Source organism: Lactuca saligna, chromosome 4, assembly GCF_052625555.1.
Source record: "Lactuca saligna cultivar CGN05327 chromosome 4, ASM5262555v1, whole genome shotgun sequence".
Lineage (NCBI taxonomy): Eukaryota > Viridiplantae > Streptophyta > Magnoliopsida > Asterales > Asteraceae > Lactuca > Lactuca saligna.
This window is the reverse complement of record NC_136420.1, coordinates 163,252,335-163,272,147: the sequence shown is the minus strand read 5'-3', so window position 1 is coordinate 163,272,147 and position 19,813 is coordinate 163,252,335.

Sequence of the window (19,813 nt, the reverse complement as noted above, 5' to 3'; positions counted from 1 at the left end):
TGAAGAGGCAAACGAGGACAATTGTGGCAATGATTTGCATAATGGCCATTGGTACGACATAGTTGGCAATAAGGGGAACGACGCCCATGACCAAGAACTATTGGAATAGTGTCTAAGTCCATAACTATAACTGGTATGTATTTGATCGAACTCGGCATGGTCCATTTGAGTTGCATGTCATCGAAACATTTGGATAAACCTTTTATGAGAAGAAGACATGTGTGACATATTAATAAATTATAAGTTCTAATATATTAATATGAAATCATGTTATTTAATTAGTATTGATCAAGAATTAATTTGGACTTAATTTAGTGATCAAAAGAGACTAATTAAATATATGGGGATTAATTGTGTAAATCATTCATTCTTATATATGTGAGCTTATGATCCATAATTCCTTATGTTAGGTTTAACCCATGTGGTTCCATGGATACTCCATGGAGGTTAAAACCCATGGAGCTTAACGAATGGGTAAAGTCATGGTTTTCATGGTGCAACCCTAATATGCATACTATATTAGGACCCCTTTAGCTCAAGCAATTGGCACTAGTGACACATATATGAGGGCTAGCCGATTTGAGCATCAATGTCTTCTTCTCATGGCTATTCCAAGTGTTCCTGATGTCATGTGAACCATCTGAGGTGTCGCACTTGGGGCACTAGGCTCTGGAGCTTCATAGAGTCAAGACACATCAACAAGGTATCTATTCTATCTATTTTATTACCCAAGTATCAAAGATTTTATGCTAGTTAGGGTAATACCTTGGAATATTCATATTTGCATGTATAATATAGAAAAAATAGATCCAAGGTATTTAGGGTTACATGTACACCATAGGAGTGTTAGAATGCTCAAAACCCAATAGTGGTATCAGAGCTAGGCTTGTTTTCTCGTTATACTTGCTAAAATTGTTGAAAAATTGTAGTTTGTTGCTATCTGAACAGCAGACTCGCCGAGTCCATGAAGCGACTCGACGAGTCCAAGGCTAAACTCATCCAACTCGCCGAGTTGGCTTATGCACTCGACGATTTGGACTCACAGGCAACATATCTTTGACTGTTTTGGCTAGAAATTGAATAGAAACATTACCATAAGTTGTTTTTGAACTTATAAAGCGATTTTTGATCTGGTAATGTTCATTCTATTACAATTTCAAAGTTAGTTATCAATAGATTCATGTTTTGTATTCGTTTAATGCTTAGGCTAATTTCATGAAAAATTTGATTTTAATTATCTTGTTCTTATGAGTTGCTTAGATTAATAGAAAAGTTTGAAATTGTTGTTTTCAATCAAAAATTAATCTATGAGTTGATTCTAAAATGTGTTTTTGTATCTTATCCTCAGGTTATATGAAAAGTCACATTTAAGATTCATAAAACTCATAAATATTTCCAAAGGTTATGAATAAAGAAAAGTCATATTCTTTTAATAGTTTAAAGTCTTCCATAACTTGTGCACAAGTTATGGAACTTGAAGAGTTTTTGAGTTAAAACTACTTGAAACACATAATTTATGAAATTGAAAAGTTTTTGAATTGTTCAAAACTTGCCCTCAAGTTTTGGAATTTGAAAAGTTTTCTTTCATGAAGACTTTAATTCCAAGTTAAGCCTTTAGAATTTCAAAAGTTAAATTTCAACCCTTATACTTTATAGTATTATAAGTTAATATATATATATATATATATATATATATATATATATATATATATATTGTCACACCATGAAACCGAAGGCGGAAACGTTCTGGGGCGGAGGACATCATGAATATCGTAACCAATGTACATAGTAATCAAAGTAAACAACCATTACATTAAATTACATATTGAGATTTACATTTGTTCAAAAGTAAAGTTGTACAGTGTTATACATATGTATATATAAATAAAAGCAGACGTGTCTTCGATGCACTCCGTCTTCAGCAAAAAGGATCATCGGGTACCTGCCTAATGCCGACCTGAGAATACAACCAGTTTGAAAATTAGCATAAAGCTGGTGAGTTCATAAGCGGTTTTGTTTTCTAAAAATGTACGAGTTTCCTTTTAGTTTCTGAAAATGTTACAACCCAAGAAATCCCATATTTTCTTAAAAGTAATGTTTAGGTAACTGTTATATTGTACGGTTCTGATTATGTTCAATTGTTATCCCAGAAAAATCCTATATTTTCCTAAAGTGGTTGTGAAGTGTTATCGAACCTGAAAGTAACGTACAAGTATCTACCATACTTAAAGTGTGTGTGTGTGTGCGAAGCTTTCTGAAAGTTTGGTTACGTTTAAGCGTACATTAATTTTACGATGTATATAAAACTAATAAATAAGTATAAAGTTTTCATAATCTTCATTGCGAGTTCCATAACCATACTACTGACTAGATTTGACTCGATCCGGGGCCAATATCTTCTATAACTTTTGTCACCCTTGAACCTTTCGGTTCGACTGTAGCTAGCAGCCAGGTGCGGGATAGTCAGTCCCGTATAGATCTATACACTCAAGTCACGCTCTCCCGTTTTTGGAGACACTGTTCCGGGGCGTGACATATATATATATATATATATATATATATATATATATATATATATATATATGTATATATATATATATATGTATGTATATGTATTAGAGCAAGTCATTATTACCATTAGTAGGCCTCATTCACGAACACGGTCTATAAGGGGGTATAAGGTTACTAACTATAAAATGGCAGTTTAATGGGTGTCCACTCTCACCACCGCTTCCTTGACTGGTGGAGGGTAGTTAGCCGAACGGGTAGCATAAGGACTATAATTATCCCGTCATTAAAAGTATTAATGCTAAGTAAGTAAACTATTATTAATACGAAATCTTAGTTACTTAGGAAAATGTGAATTTGGTGCTAACCCATGAAATTACACTTTGCACATTGCTTAAGTCGGTTAGTGGAGCATGTGTGGTTAACTGGCACACTAGCTTGATTTCTTAAATCAGTAGGAAAAAGGGTAACTTAATGTTTATCATAGTATCGATAGAGCACGTGTGGTTAACCGACACATCGATTGAGGGCTAAATATTACGGCTATCAAGTATATTTACATGGTTATTCACACCTTGTTTTGTGATCCTCAGCAACCCAATCACAAAACTTGAGAGGACACAATAGAGGTTGATACATGCCATTGAAAAGTTCAGTGAATCTCAAAAGATCTAGGAGTTTCAAATCCAATTAAAACCTAATAAATTATTTAGTTTTTCATGGTGGAAATTGGTGAATCCTTATTCGCCTAACTTCAAATGTTTTATAGCTTGGATTACAGCATCCCTCTTCCAAGTTATAAAATATTGTGTTGGGTCCTAGCCATAATATGCGACAACCCGTGATTTATTCTGTCTCAGTAACCCGTTTCCGTAAATAAATCCGTTACGTTTCAAAATTTTCAGTTAGTTTGTGTTAAATTAATTTATTGCGACTTCTATTTAGGTTTTAAAAGTGTTGGGATACATTTTAAAACATTAAAATATTTTCTATTTTCATTTGGAAAATATTTAGCTTCATCTAAGTCGTAATTACGGTAAATTAATCGGGTCCGACCAAAAGCACCGTTTAACGTCGTTATCGGGTAGAATTCCACCGGTTCACTAACCCAACACCTATATAAAGGTTGAGTGGAAAACGTTTGAAGACTTTTCCCACCTCATAACTTTCTCTCACTACTCTCTCTCTAAAACTCGAAATTTAGCCAAAAATTCCCCTTTCAAGTTTCATTTTGGTAAGTAATCTATCCTAGCATGTTTCTAAGCTTGTTTAACATTCAAATTTATGTTTAAACTACCCAAAACACCCATAAACATGCGTTTACGGTTTGGGAACCGTCCCAAAACCATGAACACCTGTAAAGAGGGTTTTGAAGCCCCAAAACCCCTCCAAATCACTTCTAGTGCTTAGTTAAGACATTTGGACTTGCAAGAATGGAATTAGAGCACCAAAAAACGTACCATTTGATGTATGGACATGAGTTTACGGCCCAAGAACATGCTTGGACTGTAAACCCTCATTCATGGACCATAAACACCCTTTTATTGTGTTAAATTGCCCTTTAACACCTCCAAAAGCTTCCATGAACTTCCATGAGTGCATAAAACCTTATAATCCTTCAAGAAATGCACCAAAACATACATAAATGAGACAAACTTGCCTTTACAGCCCAAGAACATTCTTGGACCGTAAACAAATCTCCTTAGACCATAAACTCCCCCAATGGGTGTTAAAGTGCCTTTACCACCATGTACGCCTTGGAATTGGACGTAGAACTTTGTATACTTAACCTACAACCACTAAAACCCATGAATCATGGAAAAACATGAGTTTACGGTTGTAAACTCATGTGTTTAAGGTAGTAAACTCCCAAGAACATCTTCATAGACCGTAAACTACTTTTCCAAGGTCAATTCAAGTCATAATCACTTCCTAAACCATGGAATCAAGCCTAGAACCTTCCCATGTGCATTGTAATTGACCTAGGACCACCAAATTGTAACATCCCGGAATAGCAAGAGTAGAGTTGAAGGACTAAAAATGTAAACTTTGAAGGGCAACTCGGCGAGTCCATGGATGGACTCGGCGAGTAGGGTCGCGACTTGGTCGTGAGTCAAGTGGCCTACTTGGCGAGTAGGTGCTGAGTGGAGAAAACCCTAAATCCAGGGAATGAGCCCTATTTAATGAACATTATGTCCTCTCCCCAGCCTCTTTGATCCCCCTTGAAGTCCAGAAACCCTAGAAATCGTGTTTGTGAAAGATTGGAGTGCATTTGGAGCTTGGGGAGGTGTTTGTTGAAGAAATCTTGAAGGAGAAGAGGCTTAGATCATAGGGCAGTTGGGGCATTTTTTTGAGGTAATATCTCGTTCTTGGGCTGTGTTCTTCTAGATTCTTCATTTTTGGGTTGTGTGGGAAGCTTAGATTTGTGGCATCTTGAGTTTGAAGGATAGATCTGAGGTTGCTACCTCAGATCTGGAGTGGAGAAGGTATTAAGAGCATTAAAGTCCCTGTTCTTGTGTTGTTGATGGAGCTATCTTATCCCAAACCCCAAACCCTAGAGTAAAAACGCCTAGATCTCTTTGGATTCACATAAAGTTTGCCACTTTACGTGATGGATTGGTTGTAGGAGGGTAGATCTATGTTTTGGATCAATTGCATGGCCTGGAATACTTCTGTTTGGATTCAGATCGGTTGTACTCGGCAAGTCACAAGGGTGGACTCGACGAGTTGCTTGAAGATGAGCTGGAACTCGACGAGTTGGATGAACAACTCGGCGAGTAGGTTGAAGATAGCCTTAGACTCGGCGAGTCTGTTCTTGGACTCGGCAAGTCTTGTCGAAGAGTCCCAATATTTTCTGGTTGAGTCGAGAATCGGTGAGTCAAGGGATGACTCGGTGAGTTGGGTGCGAGTGTACTCAGAGTTGTTGGACTCGGCGAGTCTTGGGGTGACTCGGCGAGTTAGGTCGCGGGTTGAGGGAAGTTCTGAGCTTGGGGACTCGGCGAGTCATCGGGTTGACTCGCCGAGTCGAGTCAGTCAGGGGTTGACTTTGACCTTGTCCAAGGTTGACCAGTTGTCTTCCGAGGGTATTTTGGTAATTAAGGGTATATATTGAGTTGAGTATTTTGGTGTTCTGTGGAGGAGTTCGTGTTGGAGTTCGGAGCAGCGGGATCTTATCCTTTCAGCCGACAGTTTCGAGGTGAGTTATCCTCACTATATCGACAGGGTCTACGGTACCAAGGCCGACCCTTTACCGGATGGAAATCCGGATAGTTGTCTGTTATGGTATTGCTTGATATGGGCCGGAAGGCATTATGATGTGGGCCGGAAGGTATTATGATGTGGGCCGGAAGGCATTATGATATGGGCCGGAGGGCATTCTATGTTATGTGGACCGGAAGGTCATGGCCTGGAAAGGCATATGTGCGTAAGTCATATTTTGGCTGAAACGTAGGGTGATGTTATGCTTGTGATCGGTTAAGTCGGTATCCTGGTTAGGGTGATGATAGGTTATGTGATCTGCTTGATCGATTTGTTGATTGTGAACTGTTATATGATTGAATGTTATGTACTCAGGGTTGTTTGGACTGGAGTTTGACCTGATATGCATGGCTATTCTATGTTCTGTTATGTTATGTATGCTTTTTATGTTATGGGCCGGAAGGCAATATGTTTTGGACCGGAAGGTCGTGGCCTAGAAGGGCGTATACGTGGTTGGTATTTTGGGGGTATCTCACTAAGCTTTCGGGCTTACAGTTTTTTGTTTAATGTTTTTCAGGTTCTTCAGGAGACTGTGGCAAGACAAAGGCTTGATCGTACCGTTCCTCGCGTTTATGTTTTATGAAATGGACTTGGGAATACTCTGATAATTAATGTGTTGAAAACCTTTTTGTAATAATGTTATTAAAATGAATTGTTTTGAAAAGTTTAAATTGTGTTAAATTTTTGGTCGTTACACAAATCACATTAAAACAAGGCACATAACAGTTTACGGCCGTAAACTCATAGTTTACTTCCGTAAACTCCTCAAATAGTCGTTAAGGTGTACAAATCTCGTTCAAAGGCCTTGAAACCAAGTCTAGCATCAACCCTCAAGTGTTATAAGGCCATTTAGCAACGAAGAACACCCCCACCATGAGTTTACGGCTATAAACTCTTGGGGAGATGGTCATTTGGACTATAAACTCCATATCCAAGCCATACACGTCCATAGATGCTACCCGGGTTACTCCAAACACTTAAATTGAAGTGTTTTCGCATCTAGAAGTGTTTACTCCTATCTAATTAGTGATTCAAAGTCTAATTAGATACAAATATTCACCATTTCATATTAAATAGGAACCTAGCGCGTTATCAAGCCCCAATCTGACACTTAGCATCCAAACCAACTCGTTTCTCGACTGGTGAGTTCATACTCTTATGCTTTTTCTGTGTTTTTCAATGTTTTCGGGGGGGGGGGGGGGAGGGGGGGGGTACATGAAACTATAAATGTTTTCAAAACTTAAAACCGATGAAATTCTATAAATATCTGGAAAACTTTACCCCTTATGTATTATGCGGAGCATAAGGGATGTTTTATCAAATCAAATGACACGGATTTCAACTACGTTAAAGGAAACAATCAAACCAATCAAACTATTATGGGAATAATTTGGGATCTTTAGTTCTTGTTTTACGGACACAGAATTCATGCAAAGTTAATTGATAAACTATGTCTGATTCAGTTTATCTCTGTTTAGTCTAGAATATTACGCCAGATAATTTCATTGTATTAAACTGTATTACTGTATGATGTTTGATAACTACCGAGTTTACCGTGAATAATTTAATAATAGCTTGTGAGATGAATCTTCATTAAACCCTACGGGTTGAAAGTAAATCCTCCCTGGAAGTGTAACCAGAGTCTCCTGGAGGGAGAGCGTGGAATTTGTGAATAGATCTATTCGGTACTGACAATCCCACACTTGAACTGCTAGCTATAGTTGGGCGGGCACGCCTGGGGTGACAAATTCTGGATATCATCCGATGCCTGAAGAACATCAAGGAGGTCTCGTGGTCATATTAGCATGGTTACCCGACTCATAATACGTATTAATATCAAAATATAAGTTTATTCACGAATTGTTATATCTATCTTTGATCTATTACGGGATGGTATTCCCATGGTTTTTAATAGTTTTATGTATTAAAACTATCTAGTACAGGATAGTATTCCCATGGTTTTCAATCTATAGTTTTAGCTATTAAAACTACCTACTGTGATACACGATGGTATTCCCATGTTTTTCAATCTAGAGTTATACGTAGTAAAGTGTCTTAATAAGAAAATATGGGATTTTCTTGGATAACAACTTCTTCAGAAAACTAAAGGAAACATGTACATTTTCAGAAAACAAAACACTTATGAACACACCAGCTTTATGCTGATTTTCAAACTGCTTGTATTCTCAGGTCCGCATTAGTCAGGCACCCATAATCTTTTGGAGAATACGGAGCGTTTTAGAAGACTCGTCTTACTTTTGTTCAAACTCTTGTATATATAATATGTATTACTTTAATTTTAAACAAATGTAATTATTCATATGTAATGTAATGTTTCGTGTTTACTATGCTTACTATGTACATTGGTTGTGATAGTTACATGATGTCCTCCGCCCCGTAACATTTCCGCCATTGGTTTCGCGGTGTGACATAATATTTCATATTGGGTGTTACATTAAGGACTTAAATCAACAAACTTGAATTTCTTCCAAAAGATGTCTAGTTAAGACATCTATGTTCTGCCCAAATCTCTTAGAACTTCACTTCTTCCACCTCCTCCAATTAGTAACTATTCTCCCTAACTCACAAGTTCAAGGTAACTCAAGCCCTCTTGTAAACCAAGATCTATGTGTGATCACATCTTGGAGATGAAGTCACACATTGACAAGTCGGGAGAGTTGGGTGTCAAAGTCTTAAGAAAGTTGGATGTTCAATCACTTTCTAAGTCACATAGTGAGTTCCTTTGGGAATACTATGGAACAGAGTATAACATGACCCTCAATGATCTTATATATTTTCTTGGTGCTTCTAAATCAAAAATGATTTAGAGGACTATTAACGAAAATTTTATTAGAAGATCAACTTCCGAAACCCCTATGGACATTGACAATGGTAACATTGGAAATCCGGAAAAGCTTTCTCTTCCCAATGGAAAAGGATTGGTCATAGTCAACTTGGTTGACCAAATGGTAAAGAGAAAGGCTAAGTCTGCGATAGTCCTATGTAACACCCCCAAAGATTCCATATGTTTCTCTTGGCAAAGGAAGGACCATTGATTGCAAAGCTGCCTATTTACCTGAAAGATCATAAGGTTGATCAAGTCAAGAATTTTGAATTTACTTCAGGTAAAGTCCACTATCTAACTCTATTAAGTTTCTATTCTAAGATCCTTATTACATGATGTTATTGGGCCACATGTTGATGCTTTAAGAATCAATGAAAAGTGAGGAAACTTGAATGAAGTATACGCTGATTCTGATCGTGAAGATGGATTTCGATTGCATGGTTCGGTCATTAGAATTTTTAGTTGCTGCTTAGGAGTTATGATATATTGCTTAGGAAGAATTAACAACAAAGATTTTATTTGTATATGCGCTGTAAGGTTAAGTTTTTCCGCAAAGTTTTAAAATAAAAGGAAAAAAAGGGTTTTTAATTTTATTTATTTAAAAATATCCTTACAATGGTATTTGTGGAAAATTGTTGTTTTTATATGATTCCATTAATAGTAAGACTAGAAATATGAATTTGATTCTTTCATTTGTGGTACTGTCTAAATTTACCAAATAATGAAAGATTCTCATCACCCAAGCATCAATTGGACGGAAACTTGGAATCATATAAGTTGTGTATAGTATGATGAATGAAAATTTTCACCTTTGGAAAATTAAGACTAATTCCTTCTTCACATTTATATGTGACTCAAGTGAAGAACTAAGGGATCGACTCCACATTCTTGTGCACTGGTCAAGTCCACCACAAAAAAGATGGATAAGACTAGTCATCATGATTTACAAAGGTTTAGTAAATATGATTATACTTATAAGTATAAGTATAATTCTGAGACATCGGAAAAGTTTCAATATATGGCAGAGTGAAGAAGAAAAACCAAATTAGGCAGAAAGATAAAAGTTTCTCAAATCTGAAAAGATGGGAGACTACTTTAGTATCATGTTTTGTGATCATATTAATGATTAAAGAACCATATCACAATTGGTCTTCTAAGAACATCTTAGTGCATTGTTATGGCTAAGTAGAGGAGTCATGAATTGTTGAAATGATTAAATCAAGAAGATGAGTCATACTTCATTCCAAAACAAGTCATAGAGTCATGCTCCAAGATTGTAACTTGAGTGACACATCTTAAAGAAGGTTTATAATAGTTGACAAATGTAAGAGTAAAATGTTTTCTACTCTTATACATTTTAAATTGGTAAGTTGTGACGTTTTGGATAAAACAATGACCAACTAAGGCCAATTGTGTGATGTGTTTGTCTTGATAAAGATTCTGCACTATCTCTTGAATATTTGGAAAGATAGTCTTATATGTAAAGAAGACAGTGGGAGTCTTAAAGATCTTGAAAGAATTTCAAGATTTAATCAAGAATAAAAACTTGTAGTTTGACCCTAGCACACAACGTGAGGTTTATAACCTATCGTGTTGATATATTTCTATTTTTATGCCAATTCCAGTTAAAGTTGGCTTTGCATATGAGTTCTGAGAGTTCTCAATTGGTCGCATAACAAATTGGAAGCAATGGCAAGACCTTGTGCTTCTGTGCGATTCATGAAAATGATGGTGAGGAAACACTTCCAATATGTTGATTTTAAGTAGACAAGAGTTGTGATATTTGCATTCTCAAAGTCATTAGTGGAGCGTGTATGGTTAACCGGCACACTAACATGGACTTGTGAGAAATAGCAAAGGTCTAAAAAATTGAAACTATGATTACGACATCCCTTTTCATAGTTCTAAAAATTGTTTAGACAAACATGTGAGATATCTAAGGAAAAGTTTGTGATTTTGATAAAGTCTTATCAAAACATCTCGTATCAGAAATCTGAACTTTGGTAAGAAAGTCAATAAAGTATTGATTTCTAGAAGTTCAGCTGATTTATGAGTACATGTTAAAGCTAGTGGGAACATAACTGTTATGCTAATAATCATCATGTTAGTGGGAGAATGATAATTATTATTAGTATTGCAAGATAGCAATGTTAATTATAGAAAAAAAAAGTTTCAATTCATGAAGTTTCACGGGTTGAAAAGTTGTTTTTTTATAATTAAGGGAGAGGAAATTATACTTTATTTCAATTCTAAAGGCTTAGATTGAGGTTTTAATCATCTTTAGTCAAGGATATATACAAATTTTGTGTTGGAATGGATCAACATAAGGAAATTCTCTATATGGGTCCATTATTTGCGTTCTAAAATTCTATTATGATTACAGCATCCCTTTTCATAATCTGAGTTATGAGAACTTGACAAATAGAAATATTATAGCAAAAGGACTAGTCTAGTATCATGTCTTTATTTCAGACATCCTGAATTGTGTTCCATATGCTTCGGGTATAGGATCGATTGCATGTGCTATAATATTCATCCTTTATAAAATTTTCCAAATGACTGGGGCATTAAGAAGGGAAAAGGTCTAGAATTGGATATGAATAAAATGATTAAGAAATTATCGAGGACAATCTAAGGTTTACCAAAGATTCGTTGCTCAGGGATAGTTGGAAGTATAATGTTATTTATGGAGAGGACCATATTGACATATTCTGAAAAGAGGCTACTCTTGTTCAGAAGTGATAGTCAACATGAGAATATGGAAATATTCTCATAGGTGGAAGTTATTCATTAGATTTGTGTAAGATTAGAAAACTAAATGCAAGAAGTATGTTCAAAGCAATGTACTTTGAATATGAGACTTCGTTTCCATAGAGTTGATCTCCATTGGAATACTCTGTAATGAATGGTGACAAGTCTTTGTGACTTTGTGCATAATCATTACAAGAGGATCAATGCATATAAGTTTAGAATCTAAAAAATTTAGGTAAATGGTAGAATTTGGAATTCTTAAATTTGCGGTAAGGAGTTGGGAGTGTGAAAACAGAATCATTGAAACTATGTTCAATCGATCTAGTTCACAAAGTAAGGATCATAGACAAACATAGAGTGCATACTTGGTGTATGGCAAAGCTATTGTTTATAAGAACTAGTGTTTTTTAATTGAAGTATAAAGTTGATAAGATCTAAACAATGAATAATGAGTAATCAAGATGGTGATAAATAAAAAGTGTTCTATTTATATTCATAGGTTTTGATACCATACTAGATTCAATTATTCTTGTGTTTCATTTTGCATGTTTTGATTTCCAGAATAAACTAGGTCATTCTTACCAAATGACTAAGTTATTCAAACTATCCACAGTTGGTCATATGTTGGAAGTAGATATGAACCAAGACTATCATAAGTTGGCTTATAGATGTCTAAGATGTTGGACATAGCAAAGAGGCGCTACAACACTCCTGAGTGCTCATAAGTTCTACGTATTGGATTCAACCCACAATGATTTGAATCACTTCATGGATTTTATCACGAGTGATCATGAGACAATAATATCTTATATTCTTCAAACCTAAAGATAGGAGTTGTTACTATGAGTTGGTAATACATTGGTAGCACGAAAACGCATTGGTAAATTGATGTTATCAAACGTGCCTTTGCGTATGATTCAACAAGTAGTAGAACAAGCCATATGAGTCTAAGTTTATCCATTCCTTTTTCCTTCGGGATAAAAGCGATATATGTGAGCCCCTCAATGATTTAATGATAACACATGTGAGTGCTTGGCCAAGCCAGGACTGATTTGATTTGCTCAATCAGTCAGTCATCATGAATCGGAAATCAGGAAACAATAAATGGACAGAGGGAATGATTTATAATCCGTGTCTTAATCCATATGATATCTAGAATGGTGGAATATATCATCCCTTATCTAATGGATATGTCATTGACAAAGGTCAGAGTTCATCGCTAAGGTTAGATTTTGACATCGGCTTTTGAGAGCTACGATTTCCAGTTGGTTTTTGAAGTCATACTCAATAATAGTTTTAGACTTATCCAAGTGGGAGACTGTTGGATTAGTGTCTAAGTCCATAACTATAAATGGTATGCACTTCACCTGACTCGACATGGTCCATTTGGGTTACATGGAATTGGAACATTTGGATAAACCTTTTATGAGAAGAAGACATTTGTGACATATTAATATTTAAAGTTCTAATATACTAATATGAAATCATGTTATTTAATTAGTATTGATCAAGAATTAATTTGGACTTAATTTAGTGATCAAAAGAGACTAATTAAATATATGGTGATTGATTGCGTAAATCATTCATTTTTATATATGTGGGCTTATGATCCATGATTCCTTATTTTGGGTTTCACCCATGTAGTGACCCATGGATACTCCATTGAGGTTAAAACCCATGGAGCTTTAGGAATGGGTAAATTCATAGGTTACACGGTGTAACCTAATATGCACACTATATAAGGACCCCTTTACCTCAAGCAATTGGCACTAGTGACACATATATGAGGGCTAGCCGATTTGAGCATGAGTGTCTTTTTCTCATGGTTATTCCAAGTGTTAATGATGTTGTGTGAACCATTTGAGGTGTCATAATTGGGGCACTAGGCTCTCGAGCTTCATGGAGTCAAGCTACATGAATAAGGTATGTATTCTATCAATTTTATTTCCCAAGTATCACAGATTGTATGCTAGTTAGGGTAATACCGTGGAATATCCATATTTGCATGTATAATAGAGAAAACATAGATCCAAGGAATTTAGGGTTGCATGTACACCATAAGAGTGTTAGAATGATTAAAACCCAACACGAAAACTACGAGCGCCACCACCACAAGGAGCTCCACGACATCGATAGCCAATGAGGTACGCTCGCGAGGAGTCTCTGCAGTAAATGCAACGGGAGGCAGCGACGAACCATGAAGCGAGGTAAGAAACATTTCATTCCCCTCGGCTTGGGAAAGCAAATTAAGGAAAATGTGAAAATGAGGGGACGCATGAATCGCCATAGAAAAGGATTCAAAAGAGCCACCAAGACCACATAAAAACCAATGGTACCTTTAGAAAGGAGACGGAGTTTATCACAAAGATTCTGAACCCACTCCATAGAAGAGTTTCCATAGGCAGAATCGAGAGCTATCCAAATAGCACGGGCGGTGGAGAAACCCACCACCTCAGAAAATGCCTCTTCGGTGAGAGAAGTTTGAAGCAAAATGAGGGCGCATTGGTCCACGGCTTCCCACTCTACAAACTCCAAGTTCACGGTGGTCTTGTTATCAATCATAATAGATGATGGAGGAGTATTAAAAGAGACATCAACATGGCCAAGAAGTTGTTGAAAGGAGAGAAGTGGGGTCATTTGATTCACCCATAGAAGGTAATTAGTGGAGGAGATGTGAATTGTGATGAGGTGAAGGATTGTGTTCATGGTAAGGGTGCTATCATTGGGGTTGGATGTGGACATGACGAGATGACGGTAAGAAGGAAAAAAGAAAACTGAAAAGAAGAGAAGAGGAGAGGAGGAATCAAAAGTTTAATGAGGGAGAGGAAGGGAGGGGTTGGCTCTTAATACCATGTGTAAATGAATCTCCATATCAAAAGACATGGGGTTATGCTCATAATATAGTGGAGATGATTACATATAACCCCCACAAATAATAAAAAGAGACATATATTAATTACATATAACCTACGCAAAGAATACAAAAAGACACATAAATAAATGTAGTCTAATACTAATTAATATTAACATAGGTTATAAGTAGAAAATAACAAGCAATTCTCTAGCTTACATACTAGCATGTATTTCTAACAGTTCACTTATCAGCATAGCAGACATGGATATTTTGCGAATCACTTTCCTTTCTAAGCTTTGGTTGACTACACACATTGCATTCTTTCCATTTTTGTATTGTTCTCTTTGTGAAAAGATTTATTAATTACTCAGATCCTTAGTTTGAGTCAAGAATCCCACAAGTTTTCATCCAGTTCAATCCAACCAAGGCTCTGATACGAACTTGTAACGTCCCGATTTACAAATAAAAATTTTCATTTTTATTTATTAATATATCAAAATATAATTACATTTAGCGGAAATAGGATTGTGAATGCACGTGTGTACAGTCGTACCTTTCGATTCTCACAAACTAATGAATTGACTGATAAACATTCGCATCAACTAGGTAAGAATGAGGCTTAGTGAGTTCCCCAAAATACCATATATCATAATAAATATACATACATATATCAAGTATCTAGGTTCACAATCTCTTAAGTTGCTATTTCCAATTTCTAGGCTCATAATCCTTTAAGTTGCTTTTGCCATCACCTCGCCATTTCATTATCTAGGCTCACAATTGCTTAATTTTCTATTTCCCTTTTCTAGGCTCACAATTGCTTAAGTTTCTATTGCCATGACCTCACCCTTTATGAAAACCCAGAATTATGTGGAAAAAACCCAAAATTATGTGGGCAAAACCCTGATCCGAAAGTTCTATATCTCAGCGGCTTCAAGGCCTTCGTAAAGTACCCGTAAACAAGACAGTAAGGGAATAAGCGTATGAGAGAGGTTTGGGGAAATAGATGTGACAAATGAATGAAAATCGTCACCAATTTATAGCTGTTTCTAGGGTGCACACTGCACACATGGTCGAGAATGCGCCACATAATTAATCGGGGTTGCTAACGTGGATCTATGCCGAAAGCGACATGTGGCGAAATTTGGGTGGTGTGTTAGTGTACGCTATGCATATGGTCTGTGCATGTAGCTGCCCGTAAAGATTTCTGATTTCTTAAGAATTCTATGACGGGTTTTATATGCATGTATAGTTATCAACGAGATCTACGACTTTCATTTGGACTCCATCGGCTATTTTGACATTATTTTAAAGTTATGTTTTTATAAGGTTTAAACTATTAACGCCCGTATAAAAGTCCACTCTCTCATACTAATTTTGTTATCAACTGTCTTTTCATTGACAAAATCATATTGACGGGATCTTCAATTCTTGTCTAGATTGTTTTTTCGTAAAAACCAACCGACCTCTATTTCGGGGTCTGTGGCATACGTACCTGCGCTGAAACTTCTAAAAATCATAACTTCCTCTTATGAAGTCATTTTCAGACGTTCTCTATACCATGCTTTCGGTTTTGCGATTACTATAACTTTTTTCAAGAGTATTTATCGTAAATGATCTTTAATAAAACACATCTATTAATGTGTGTAACAACCCGAAGTTGTTCATCGCCAAAACCAGTTCTACCCGAAAAATTCTCCGTTATTAAATTCGTTCCGTTTTCACTTTGGGTTAAATTATTTAAACTTATATGTTTATTATAATATAAATGAGTGTCTAAACCACTTAGGAACTTGTAATAAGCCCAAAATATTTATTTCATAAGTTTTAGAAATGTCCCCGCCGGGTGACGGAAACTTAATCGGGTGCGACCTAAAGCTTCGTTTAAGGCCGGTATCGGGTAGAATTCCACCATGTCCAAGTTTTAGGACCTATATAAATGTGTTTAAGCACCCATATGAAGCTTTTTCCTTCTCCCTCTACTCTCTCTCTCTAACCTCTCTCCTAAATCCAAGTTTAAGGGTCCAAAACTCAAATTTAAGGCCTCAAATCTCTAAGGTACTTTGCCTAGCTTGTATTGTAACCTTCTTAGCCTTCAAATTCGAGTTCAAAGCATGGATTAAGGCCACATTCATGAGTTTACAGCCATGGAGCCTTCATGGGCCGTAAACTCATATAACATGGGTTTTTAAGCCCTAAAATCCCTCCTAAGCAATTTTGGACTTTAGATATGGCTTAATGGATTCATGAAAAGGACTTATAACATTTAAAACATGAAATTTGAGACATTTGAAGGAGTTTACGGCCAAGGCACATGCTTGGGCCGTAAACTCATATATATGGGGTATTCTTGACCTTAAACCCCTCCAAATCACTAATATGGCTTAGATATGAATTATAGAATATTGGTATTATCATTTGGACACTTGAAACATAATTTTTGAGGGATTATTGTGAGTTTACGGCCAAGGCTTGTGCTTGGGCCGTAAACTCCATGAAACATGGTGCAAATTCATTTCTAAGGTGTTAGAAAGCCATCCAACACCACCAAAAGCCTTGGAATAAATCAAAGGACCAACCAAAAGTAGTTTAAGGGCCTTAAACACATCAAAACCCTTTCATTTAAGAGTTTATGGCCATAGCATGTGTTCCATGGCCGTAAACTCCAAAAAGTGTGTCATAATGTGCCCCAAATTCATTTAAAGGCTTTAAGGGAATTTTAGAAGCTCTTACATGCAAGTTTTTAGCCTTGAAACATATTGATTTACTCTTTAAGAGAGATTATGGCCATGAGAAAGGTCTCATTAGCTGTAAACTCCAAAAATCTCTTCAACACATCAAGTAAATGCATGTAAGGCCTTGAAACAATTTTAGCAATCACATGTGATTAGTTTGGAATCCAAAAACACAACTTTTCATGGGTTTATAGGAGTTTACGGCCATGAGACCATGCTAGGCCGTAAACTCCCTAAAATGTGTCATTTTGGTGTTTAAAATTTATTCCAAACCCTTAAACCAAATCATGAAATTATCCCCTAAGTGTTTGAAGCCCAATTTGCACCATAAACCACCCACCATGAGTTTACGACCGTAAACTCATGGGGAATGGGTGTTTAGGCCGTAAACACCATTTAGAAGTTTACTCTTGGAGAGTAAACTCAATTCCTAAGTCCCTCGCATCATTACATGTCCTTAAACGCCACCCGGGTCCCTCCAAACACTTGTATCGGAGTGTTTTCGCGACTAGAAGTGTTTGTCCCTAACAATTAAATAATCTAAGTCCTAATTAGATACAAATGTGTATCTTTACATTATAATTAGGAACCTCGTGCTTTTGCAAGCCCCGGATCAACTCTTAGCATCCAAACCGTCACATATCTCGTCCGGTGAGTTCATACCCCTACGCCCTTTTCCGTGTTTTTCAATTTTTTCAGGGGGGGGGGGATACAAGCAAACTATAACTGTTTTCAAATCACAACATTGATATGTTCCAAATAATATCTGACAAACTTATAAACTCTTTTACTCCTTATGTATTATGTTGAGCATAAGGAAAGATTTATCAATTACAACTAAATGTATTTTAGTTAAGAAAATAACCAAACTAATCAAATTATTATGGGAAGAATTTGGGGTTCATTACTGTTCGTTTATTCACGTACTGGTATCGATATAAAGTTATTAGATAAACTATTTCTGATTCAGTTTATCTCCGTATCATTTAAATGTATTGTCAGATAATTTCATTGTATGTATCTATATTCGCTGTATTATGTTTCATAATCTTTTGTATGTTGATATCGTATGAGAACCCTGTGAATAGTCTAGTACTAGTTTGTGAGATAGTCACTACCCTTTATGGATGATCAGTAAATCCTCCCCGGAAGTGTAACCAGAGTCTCCTGGAGGGAGAGCGCGGAATTTGTGAATAGATCTATTCGGGATTGACAATCCCACACCTTAACTGCTAGCTACAGTTAGGCGGGCACGCCTGGGGTGACAAATTTCTGGATATCGTTTCGACGTCTGACAAATGGCAAGGAGATCTCGTTGTCGTATTAGCATGGTTACCCAACTCACAACATGTATTAATATAAGTTTATTCACAGCTTGGGTTTTAAAATCTTATATCTGGTTCGGGATAGTGATCCCATGGTTTTGTCAAACTATATTGTATCTAGTCCGGGATAGTAGTCCCATGGTCTTCAGTCTATTGAACCTGTATCTGGTACGGGATGTTATTCCCATGGTTTTTAGTATGGATATATCTTATATCTTATACGGGATAGTAATCCCATGGTTTTGTATCTATAACTTGTACGGGATGTTTTCCCCATGATCTTTAACTATATCTTATACGGGATAGTGATCCCATGGTTTTTTCAATCTATATCTATTTCGGGATAGTAATCCCATGATTTCAAACTATATTAAGTACGGGATGATAATCCCATGGTTTAAATCTATATCTTGTCCGAGATAGTAATCCTATGGTTCCCAAGCTATATTTTCATATATATCAAATTATCTTGTGTCTAGTCCGGGATGGTAGTCCCATGATCTTTAATCCGTATTATCATATGTGTCAAACTATCTTATATCTCTTTCGGGATATTGATCCCAAGATTTTCAATATATAGTTTTGTGTATTAAACTATACTTTGTGATATTCAACTGGTCTTACAATTAGGAAAATATGGGATTTTCCTGGGGTAAAATACAACACGTAATCGAATTGGTAACAGATGCTAACTAAACTAACTTTACATAAGAAAATATGAGATTTTCTTGGATAACAAACCTTTTCGGAAAACTAAAGGAAATCGATACATTTTCATAAAACAAAACCGCTTATGAACTCACCAGCTTTATGCTGATTTTCAAACCGCTTGTATTCTTAGGTCCAAGTTAGATAGGTACCCGGTGATCGCTTTTGGTGAAGACGGAGTGCTCAGAAGACTCGTCTCAACTTTTGTTAATATGATGCACATTTATATCTTGTATAACTTTACTTTTGAAACAAATGTAAACTTTCATATATATGTAATGTAATGGTTGTTTACTAGTGATTACTATGTACATTCGATTTGATACACAACGTGGAAGTCCACTCCGAAAATGTTTCCGCCTTTGATTTTCGGGCTGTGACAATGTGACTGGTCGTTAATACTTTAAGGCGAAAATGGCCTATTACATCCATCATTTTTGTTTTCTTTCCAGTCATTTCTAGTAGATCCTTTGGTGGATGTAAAAGTAGTTTTATGTTGTTTAAATTTTAAAGTCTTCCATTACTAATCTTTTGTTATAAAACCAATTTTTAAATAATATCCCAAAAAGTCACATATATTATATGGTCGAAGATTCCCTAATAATAAATATAGAGTGTTTCATCCTTCAAAATTGTTGTACTTATATGAACTGGCTATAAGACATCCCTTTCATATGTGATCAAATATTCCTTTGTGTTACAAAAAATCCATATGAGCATGAATGATGGAAGCAAAATAAGTTTTCATGATTATGTCTCTTGATAGAGATTTGTGATGACCACATAAGAATGTTATGTTGATCTAATCAACATAGTCAAAGAATGGCCA